General features: G+C 35.6%; 1 long non-coding RNA gene across 2 annotated transcripts; it reads left to right on the top strand.

Annotated features, from left to right (window-relative positions):
- Positions 1-1,289: 1,289 nt before the first annotated feature.
- On the top strand, positions 1,290-2,097 carry LOC148198512 (uncharacterized). Of its 2 annotated transcripts, none has more exons than XR_015786480.1 (3): positions 1,290-1,374; positions 1,471-1,541; positions 1,826-2,097. It is a non-coding gene; the product is annotated as an uncharacterized LOC148198512 (long non-coding RNA). The 2 variants fall into 2 exon arrangements; XR_015786479.1 differs by having other exon boundaries at positions 1,457-1,541.
- The last annotated feature ends 8,948 nt before the right edge of the window (positions 2,098-11,045 follow it).

Raw genomic sequence — 11,045 nt, 5'->3', positions numbered from 1 at the left:
CCCTTGATTGAAGTTCCCCTGACAGTATGGAAATTGATTGGCCATGAAGTTAACATCCTCTAAAGCTTCCACTGGAAAGGTGCATTGACCATTTATATGGTCACCACCACATAATTCACACATCTGTGGTTGAACCTGTGCAACACTCTTTAACTCTTTTGGTAGTTGTGCAAGTATCTTTGTGAGATTCTCCAATTATTGAGTTAGTATCTTGTTCTGAGCTAGCAAAGCATCATTGGATTACAACTGCAGAACTCCTTTTTGTTGAATAGGAGCTCCTCCTTCACTGTTCAGCTCATTGTCATTAGTAGCCATGTTTTCAATTATTTTAGTTGCTTCCTCTGGAGTCTTCCATTTAATATTGCCTCCAGCTGAGGCATCTAGCATCAGCTTAGTTTGTGAACCAAGACCTCCAAGGAAGATTAGGACTACTTCTACTTCGTCAAATCCATGTGTGGGAGTCTTTCTTAATAGGCTTTTGTACCTGTCCCATGCATGACCTAGTGATTCCTCCATGCCTTGCCTGAAAGAAGAGATCTCTTGCTTTCCTTTCACTAGTGGAAAAATAACATATTATAATGACATATATTATGACTGATGAAAATCATCCGTTATAATAGGTTGATCGGTGGCAGAATTGTAATAAAAGTTAGATATATTATAACGTAGTTTTATATATCTGTTATAATATGAAACACGGTGGCAAACTTGTAAATAAGTTTAAAACATATTATTACGTAGTTAAAAAAACCAGATATAATATAAAACGCGGTGGCAAACTTGTAAATAGCGTCAAAATTTATTATTACGGAGTTTTGAATACCTGTCATAAAGTTAAAAATTTTGTTCGCCCACGATTTTTCTTCCCTCCCTCTCTTCCTCACTTTCGTTCGCCGTAATACACCATTGCCATTGAACCATTCTTCCTCTCTTCCTCTTTTTTTCCCTCTCCATCATCCGCCATTCACTCAATCATTCACTCTCGTTCCGCCATTCATCCGCCACATTTCTCATTCGCGTAGCCTCACGAGAGCGTTTCTCTCATCTCCATCATCGAAGGCTCTCGCTGCCTCTCCATCATGGAAGGCTCTCGTTGGCTCTCCATCATCTCGTTGAACAACAGTTCAAGCCCTAAGCACTTTCCTTTACCTCTCAGCCTCTCACTTGCATCTTTCACCCTCAATTGCTAGGGTTTCTTCGTATTTTCATCTTCTCACCTTTTGACCGATTGTTTTGCCTTTTCCTTCATTTTTCACCGATTGAAATCGGTTCCCTCAGTGTTTGTCTAGGTGGGCTTTGAGATGATTGATGCATTTGCTGAGTCGTAGGGGATTCCTATGAACACTTCCTATTCCAAAGCCATTTTCGGAAAAGGTTTGCCCGCTGCCTTGCTTAGATATTTCTATTTTCTGTTTTTCTCTCTATGTTTATTGTATTGATGAATTTTTTTCGCAAGTTGGTTTGTTGCAGGTTTTGTTGGTGAAGTTCTTGTCTTCCTTGCAAAGCCTCCTCGGACTTACATGAATCTGAGTGGTGAATTAGTAAGGAAACAAGATGTGCTGATTTTTTTTTCCTCTCTCTTAACCATGTGGATATTTAACTTTAGATTGTGCAAGTTGTGCTGTCTATATAGCTTGTCAATTTCCACTCACAAAAATTTATTGACCACGAGTTCCTTTAATCGCTTAAGCTTATAGTCTACTTTGAAGGGTAGCTTTTCTAATCTGCACATTGAAATTTACTCTTATTAGTTGGCATTTTTGTGAAGTTATATGTACTATCAATAGTTGTAAACAGTTAAAAGATTGATGTTTATATTCTGCAGGTCAATTGCAGCAGAAAACAATTTCCCATCCACCTTGCAGTGCATTTTTGGTTGCATTTATGGTACTAGGATATCCTCTTATTTAATGATTGAGCTTATATTTGCTAATTAATGTTTTTTGTTGTTCTGAAAACTTGTAACTCCTTTGTTGCAAAGTTGATTGCTTAAGAATTGGCCAGTGTAGTTAAGATTTTGCACATGCACTATAGTAATTAGACTTGTGCACTTGAATTTGCAGCTTCATGGTATATAGTTTATATGATTATTGTACATATGAATATATTATCTTATAATTTGTCTCACTTTTCTTTGAGGTTGCTTGATTTTTTTCTTCTATTCTTTAAGTTGTTGAAATAGATTATGTTACCAAGAAGGAAAGCTTATAGTACCTGCATAACTGCGTAACAATTTGGTTCATGGTATTTTGTACTCAATGATTTTAGTCTTCTGGTTTCAACATCTTCTTTCTGTCTGATAGTGTATCATTTGGCATAAATCCAGATTCGTATAGATCATTCCATGCTGTTTATAGTTTTAGTTTAAGCATTTATCAAGACAAACATGCAAAAAGTTTACTCCCTGAACCCATTTGATATTTGTTTTCTGCTTTTGCAGATTTGCTTTATGTTTTCTCGAATATGTCAAGGAATCTAAATTTCATTGAGCATACACACATTGCTGGTTGGAAATTGTAAGTGAATTTGATTATTATGCATCTGAAAATTTTTGTAGACTATATTCTGCATGTTTTTCTCCCCTGACTTATATTACTTATTCTATGCAGGAATCAAAGAGCAAGGCCCATCATTATTGATCCTGCCCTTTACTTATCAAAGACATCTGATTTAGCATTGACCACTCAACGAAGAACCCTTCCCACGTCTTTTAAACTGTTTAGTGGTATGTCCCTATCCATTATCTATAACATTTAAAAAACCTATTTTAGAGACAGTGAGTTCTGAGCTACTTGTTAATTTTTATTGGAACTGTTGATTAATAGTTGTTTAACTCTGAACTTGATAATATATTGGGTCTTTCTTAAGAGTCAGCAAATTACTCTTATTAGGTTGAGCTTCATTAAACTAAATATTAGACATCACTCCATTAAAGTGTTATACCATGAGTTTGAGGAATTTTAAGCATATGGTGCATCACAATTTCTTTTTATATAATATATATATATATATATATATATATATATATATATATATATATATATATATATATATATATATATATATATAAAATAACATATGCAGAGAAATTAGAATATATAGTGAATATTGGTTTAGATAGGTTAACATTAATTTTTATATTTATATTTATTGGTCTAATCGAGAAGGTTTGTCAATAGAATAAGAACTTTTATTCAGCTTTATGAAAAAAAATAAGAGCAAAGAGAATGTTAATAAGTATTCTTAGCACGCTGGTTAAGCAATTGAAAGTTAGGAGTTTAAAAACTTCCTATTATTTAATATAGTAGTGCCCGTGAGGTGGTTGTTAGCAAAACCTAAGAATAATACTCCCCTTTTCTCTTCATGTTTATGTTTTTCTCTTTTTTGTATTGATATTAATTTGCAATATGCAGGGGAATATATAGGGTTGAGTGGAGCACGTTTGGATGGAGCAGAAGTAGCAGCATGTGGTTTAGCCACACATTTTGTGCCCTCAACAGTATAAAACTATCAATTGTTCGTCAATTAATACACAGGAATAATTGAAAATGAGAATTAAATCTGAATTTTGTCTAGAAAAACTAGAACATTCTTCCGCTGTATTCACATTTTATTATATATTTTTTCTAATGTATCTTACCTCATTTTGAATTAGCTTCTAACTTATAGATGAAAGGAATATGATTATAATTTTATAGGAGGTTAATTGTAATAATTATTTTTTTTTATAAAAAAACATATATTATGACGTACTAAACAATGTACGTCATAATACGTTGATTCTGAAAATCATATCTACGTTATAATACATCACATATTATAACGTATTAACACATCTACGTTATAATATCTTTGTCATATTATAACTGATTTCAGAAACTACGTTATAATATGTTCAAGCTATTATAACGTAAATTTCTGCTACGTTATAAAATGCGTAGACTTATTATAACGCCCAGAACTATGTCCCTAGTAACTACGTTATAATATATCATTTTTGTACGTTATAAAATGTCATTTTTCTACTAGTGTTTGTTTACCTTGGATTGTGGGAAGTATTTGTTCAAGAACTTTGCCACCACAGCTTCCCACTTTGTAAAGCTCCCTTCTAGAAAAGAGTTCAACCAAAGCTTAGTGTTGCCTCCTAATGAGAATGGAAACAGGATAAGTTTGATTGCTTCGTCAGACACCCCATTTATCTTCACTGTATTGCAAATTTCATTAAAGGTTGTGAGGTGCTCATATGGGCTTTCATGAGACAACCCATTAAATTGATTACTCTTAACCAGTTGGATCAACGCCGGTTTCACCTCCATGTTGGCTGCATAGACCCTCGGTCTTGCTATGCTGTTAAAATGTTGAGGGCCAACCACATTGGTGTAATCTGCAAGAGTCCATCTAACATTATTATTATCCATCTCCTCAATGCTATGGTGAGAACCTTGTGGTGAAGGTTGTAAAAGATCTTCCAGAGGAGGGAAAAGTTCTCTAGATGTACGGATTCTTCTCCTCCGTCTTTCTCGTCTAAGCCATCAAGAAGAGGTTCCGAGGTTTTCTTGCTTCTAGTTCGAATTGCTTCTTGCATACACAAGAAAACAAGTCCCTAGAAAAATTTGTTAGCACAAAAAGATAGAGAAGATATAAAATAAGAGATAAGAAGATAAAAGATAGAAAGATAGAAGATAAAAAAAACAGAAAAAATAAAAACAGAAAAATGAAAACAGAAAAATAAAAACAGAAAAATAAAAACAGAAAACAGGAAAAAATAAAAACAAAAAATAAACAAAATAAAATAAAATAAAATAAAATAAAATAAAAACAGAAAAATAAAAAAACAGAATTTCAAATTTCAAAATTCAAAAACAAGTCAAAGATAATCAAAAATCACACAAATGAACTAGTTAAACCACGAGTCCCCGGCAACGGCGCCAATAACTTGATGACAAATTTATGAACACCGAAAAACGGCGACACAAACTTGTTTAACAATCGGCAAGTGTGACCGAATCGTATCAAGTAATAAAACTAGGTAAGACCAAGTATCGTTTTCCCAAAGGACTCACGGCCTAGTTAGCTATATGATTTAATGATTATTTAAGACTTGTTAACAATTGATTGTAGGGTTTAAATGCAAAAGACAATAATTGAACATGTATGCATGAATGTTGATCAATGGAAAAGAGGAAAACAAACACTTTAATGAATTAAATGGATGAGTATGTTGTTGGGGTTATCAATTTCATCTTTTCCACTCTCATATACTTTTAGGAATTCATCATTCTTATCATCAATTGCTAATGCCACTCTCTAAATCACCTTGCAAGAAGGCCTATCCTTAATTACGAGTTCATACAATTCCTAGCATTCCTAGTAATTAGTTCTGAAGTGCAGGAGCTTAAAGGCAACCAATATGCTATTGGGAGAAATTCGCCGGATCTAGACTTCCCCGTACGTTCCCATATCGACAAAATCAATGATAATGGCAATGAATGAGTTAAACAAAGCAAGCGTTAAGCAAAGACGAAAAACCCTAACTAATGATGAAAGAAAGCATAAGTCTTAAATTAAGATGTTAAAACAAATTCCATATATGAGAGTTTTACAAGACTACATTGATTCCCCAACAACAATACAAGGTTTAGTTCACCATATTCATGGTGAAACTAGATGAACAATAATGAAAGAATGAAAGAGATAGAAAAACCCTAGAAAGAGAAGAGGAGAGCCGTCACCATCTCCCAATCTACCCCTAAGGGGTGAAAAGTGTGTTTCTGCTTCCTCCCAGCCAAAGATACGAACCCTAGGACGTCCTAAAGCTTATATACTATTCTAAAAATACAAAAAATTAGGCCCAAGCCCAAAAATAGTGTCGCTCAGCGGTAAGTGCGTGAGTTGTTTTTCTCCCCTCAGCGGCCTTTTCACCCCTCAACAGATCCAACGTGACTGCCTGAGTGCCGCTCAGCGGTAAACTGCCGCTGAGCGGCAGTTGCGGCTTCTCCTTTTGCACTTTTTGATGTCTTTTCTGATTCCATCTCTATGCTTCTTCACTTCTTTCACCAAATTCACCTTAAAACCTGCACAAAAACACTGAAATCAAGCATAAACCTGTCTAACTCTCTTATTTCTAAAAATATGACCAAAAGCATGATTTCAAGCTAGTTTCTAAGTGTTAAAGGTTGCTTTTAGTATCAATTTTAAGCATGAAAATAACAGTTTTTCAACTGTTATCAGCCACTAGTAACAATTGTTGCATTAAGACATGACAATCGTGAGACTTCATGCAAACAACCTTTAAGTCCTGCATCGACACTAAACTCTTCATATTTGAAGAGTATCCTTGTGGTACTTTGATACTCTTTAAAAAAAGGAAAAAATTTATCTTTTCTTGTCTAGACATTGTGTAACATGCAGGAGGAAAATAAGTATGTTTACCAATCTCCCTGGGTGCCAACTCTTCTCGGATATTCATGTCAACCAAATCCAAACGAGCATTCACTCCATCTTTTGTCTTTCCCTGAATGTTGAGTAGTGTGCCAATCAAGCTATCACACACATTCTTCTCTACATGCATCACATCTATGCAATGTCTAACATCTAATTTTTGACCAGTATGAAAGATCAAAGAATATTGATTTGTTCTTCCAAGGGGTCATTACAGATGACTTCTTGGATGTTTTCCCAAATACATGATGTATTTTATTAACTTTTTCAAGAATTTGAAGGCCAATAAGTGGATTTGGTGCTTCGTCCCTCTCTTGATATCCATTGAATGCTTTTTTTAACCTTCGATATGGATGATTACATTTTAGAAATCTCCGATGACGTAGATACACCATCTTTCTTCCGTGTTTCAATTGATGAGCTGCAATGTTTTCTTCACATATAGGACATGCTTTATGACCCTTGACACTGTATCCTGACAAATTACCATAAGCTGGAAAGTCATTAATGGTGCAAAATAACATTGCACGCATCAAAAAAGCTTCAGAAGCGAATGCATCAAATATTTCAACCCCATCCACCCACAACAACTTCAAGTCTTCAACTAGTGGTCTTAGATAAACATCTATGTCATTTCCAGGCTGCTTTGGACCAGATATCATCATAGACAACATCATGTACTTCCTCTTCATGCACAATGCAGGAGATAAGTTGTAAATTATCAATATAACTGGCCAATAACTGTGATTGGTACTTAGATTACCAAATGGGTTCATTCCATCAGTGGCTAAACCAAGCCTAAGATTTCTACACTCTTTACCAAATTAGGGGAATTGTTGATCAATACTTTCCATTGCTTTGAATCAGCTGGATGACGAAGCAGCCCGTCAATTTTTCTCTCATCTGCATGCCATCTAAGGTGTTTAGCATCTTTTGGATTCGCAAACAAACGCTTAAGTTTTGGCACAATTGGAAGGTACCAAACAACTTTCAAAGCAGATCCATTTTTTTTCTATCTGACCATTATCTTCGCTATTGTGTTTTGACTTGTATCGTGATAACCCACATTTTGGACACTTTGTCAAAAATTAAAACTCTTTCCTATATAAAATGCATTCATTGGGACAAACATGTATCCTTTTATACTCCATACACATCGGACAAAGAATTTTCTTCGCATCATAATTACGAGTGAGTAGTGTATTTCCATCTGGCAGCATTTCATTCAACAACGTCAACAATTCTGTGAAACTCTTATCAGTCCATCCATTAGTCGCCTTTAAATTCATGAGCCTTAACACCGCTCACAAACGTGTGAACTTAGTTGAACCCACATACAAAGGTGTTTCCACATTAGTCGACATCGTCTCCTACACATGAGCTTTGGCAAAATTTTCTGTGCCAAGATCGCGGATTATATCCTCTAATTTCTCTTCATTCGGTCGATCTTCTTCGATGGTGGAATCAATAACATTTTCAGTTTGGGAGTCAGTCGAAAATTGCATTTCTTCGCCGTGCCATATCCATGTTGTATAGCATCTTAGAAAACCATCACAGATAAGATGTTCTCTAATTTGGGTTGCGTTCAACTTTCTCACATTCAAACAATTCACACAAGGACATCTAAACTTCACTTCATCATCACTTCTACCCTCATTACGTTGTGCAAATTGTATAAATTCCTCTACCTCTCTCTCGTACTCAACACTAATGCGTGGTAAATTAATCCAATTTCGATCCATACGTAAATATTCTACAAAATTACAATCATACAATTATACAATATATTCAATGTACAATCAATTCAATCATACAATCAATTCAATTATACAATCAAACAATTAATAAACATTCAAATTATAAATTCAAACATTCAATCATACATAATTATTCATATTCAACACACAAAAAATTAAAAAATTAACAAAATGAAAATTAATAAACGGAATAATACAATCATACAATAAAATAATTAATAAGCATACAAATTATCAATTCAAACATTCAATCATACAATATTATTCATATTCAACCTACAAAAAATTAAAAATGCACTAAATGAAAATTAATAAACAGAATAATACAAACCTGGGAGTGTGAAAAACCACACAACAAAGAAAGAACACAATACCTACAAAAAAATACACCAAAACGTAAGTTTGATAATCTGAATCAATAAAAAAACGTATCAAACAAACCCAAAAACTAAAAAAAAATGAAAAACCTCTGGTGACCAAAGCCAAATTTGATCGAATACAAACGTAGGTGATGAAAAATGAGGAAGGAAGTCCTTCTACAGTAACGGCGGCGACGCAATAGTGGCGGAAGAACGAATGGAGGAAGATCGCGGCGGCAAGAACGTCGTTGTAGAGCAAATGGCTAGAGGGGACGAAACTGTTTGAGGGAGACGAAACTGTTCACTTTGTAATATTTTTTTAACCTAATCAAAATGTTACTACCGCGGTTCATTCGAAATCCGCGGTAATAGAGGGGATACAGCCTCGTCCCCAACATAACCGAGGCCTATTCTCTGAAAAATAAAAATTTAAAGTTGTTCTGAAATGGCAATTTTGAAATTTTCTTCAACCTTTATGCCGCGGTTCCCCGCCCAACTGAGGTCTATTGTCTTAAATATTTAAAATTTGTTCAGATCAGGTAATAGGCCGCTGTTTTGGGGGGAACCGTAGTCTATTCCATGAGGGTCTGACTTCAAAATTTATTTCAGGAGTGCTTTGGCGGGAATTTCAGAATTTTTGCAGGGAATAGACCGCGGTTCCCCCCAGAATCGCGGCCTATTCCCTGACTGTCTGATTTCAAATTTATTTCAGATTGACTTAGGTGGGAATGTCAGAATTTTGTAGGGACAATAGACCGCGATTCCCCCAGAACCGCTGTCAGAATTTTGCAGGGACAATAGACCGCGATTCCCCCAGAACCGCGGTCTATTCCCTGACTGTCTGATTTCAAATTTATTTCAAACTGACTTAGGTAGGAATGTCAGAATTTTGCAAGGACAATAGACCGCGGGTTGCCCCAGATCCGAGGCCTATTCCTTGTGTGTCTAATTTCATACTGAGTTGGGTGGGATGTCAGAATTTTGCAGGGACTATAGGTCGCGGTTCCTTGTTGAACCGCGACGTAAGGGTGTATACGGCTGCAATATCATGCTTCGGGTTCTGTTGCAACCGAGGCTTATACTGTCGATATAATTTCAAAAATGCCACCGCGCAATATTATGCTTCGGGTTCTGGTTAACCGATGCATAATGTGCGCGGTAATAGATCAATTTTTTACTAGTGTCAACTAAACTTTATTGGTCTTGGGGAATCAATCTAATCTTGTAAAACTCTCATGTATTGAATTTATTCTTCAAGATCTTTTAAAGATACATGCTTTCTTTCATTAATTGTTAGGGTTTTTCCTCTTTGCTCTGAGCATGCATTCTTTAACTCATTCGATGTCATGATTATTGATTTTGTCAATATGGACACATACGGGAAAATATAGATCTGGGGAATTGATGGACAAATTTATGAACACCAAATTATGGTGTCACAAACTTGTTTTCAATCGGCAAGTATGACCGAATCGTTCAAGTAATAAAACTTGGTAAGACCAAGTATCGTTCTTCCCAAAGGACTCACGGCCTAGTTTAGTTATGTGATTTCTTAATTAACTAAGACTTACAAACGAATTAATTGGGGTTTAAAATGCAAGACAGAAAATAAACATGTATGCATGAATTGTGATCAATGGCAAAAAGCAAAAGATAAACACTTTCAATGAAATTTATGTATGGATATGTTGTTGGGGTTCAATTTCATCTTATCCACTCTCATATATTTTAGGAATTCAACGATCAAATCACCATTGTTAATGCCACTCTCTAATGTACCTTTCCAGAAGGCTTCTCCCTAATCACGAGTTCATACAATTCCTAGCATTCCTAATGATTAGTTCATAAGTACAGGAGCTTAACGACAACCAATATAAAATTGGGAGAAATTCCCCGGATCTAGACTTCCCCGTACGTTCCCGTATCGACAAAACCAATAATCATGCATCGAATGAGTTAAACCATGCAAGCATTAAACAAAGAGGAAAAACCCTAACTAATGATGAAAGAAAGCATAAGTCTTAATTAAAAGATGTAAAAACAGATTCCATATATGAGAGTTTCACAAGACTACATTGATTCCCCAACAAACATACAGAGTTTAGTTCACCATATTCATGGTGAACCTATATGAATAACAATGAAAGAATGAAAGAGATAGAAAAACCCGTGAAAAAGAAGAGGAGAGCTGTCACCATCTCCCAATCTACCCCAAGGGGTGGAAGAGAGAGTGTTTGCTTCGTTTCTGCCAAAGATACCTAACCCTAGGAAACCCTAAAGCCTATGTATCATTCGTAAATTACAAAAAGTCAAGTCCAAGCCCATTAAAGTGCCGCTCAGCGGTAAACTACCGCTCAGCGGTGATTGCGTGACTTGTTTTCTCCCCTCAGCGGCCATTTTGCCCCTCAGCGGACCTCCCGCAAACTCCTGAGTGCCGCTCAGCGGTAAACTGCCGCTGAGCGGTGACTTCGGCTTCTCCTTTTGCACT

Source organism: Vigna umbellata, chromosome 5, assembly GCF_029865625.1.
Source record: "Vigna umbellata cultivar VRB3 chromosome 5, Vumbellata_1.0, whole genome shotgun sequence".
Lineage (NCBI taxonomy): Eukaryota > Viridiplantae > Streptophyta > Magnoliopsida > Fabales > Fabaceae > Vigna > Vigna umbellata.
The sequence above is the reverse complement of the archived record's forward strand: the minus strand, read 5'-3'. Positions and strand labels throughout refer to the sequence as shown.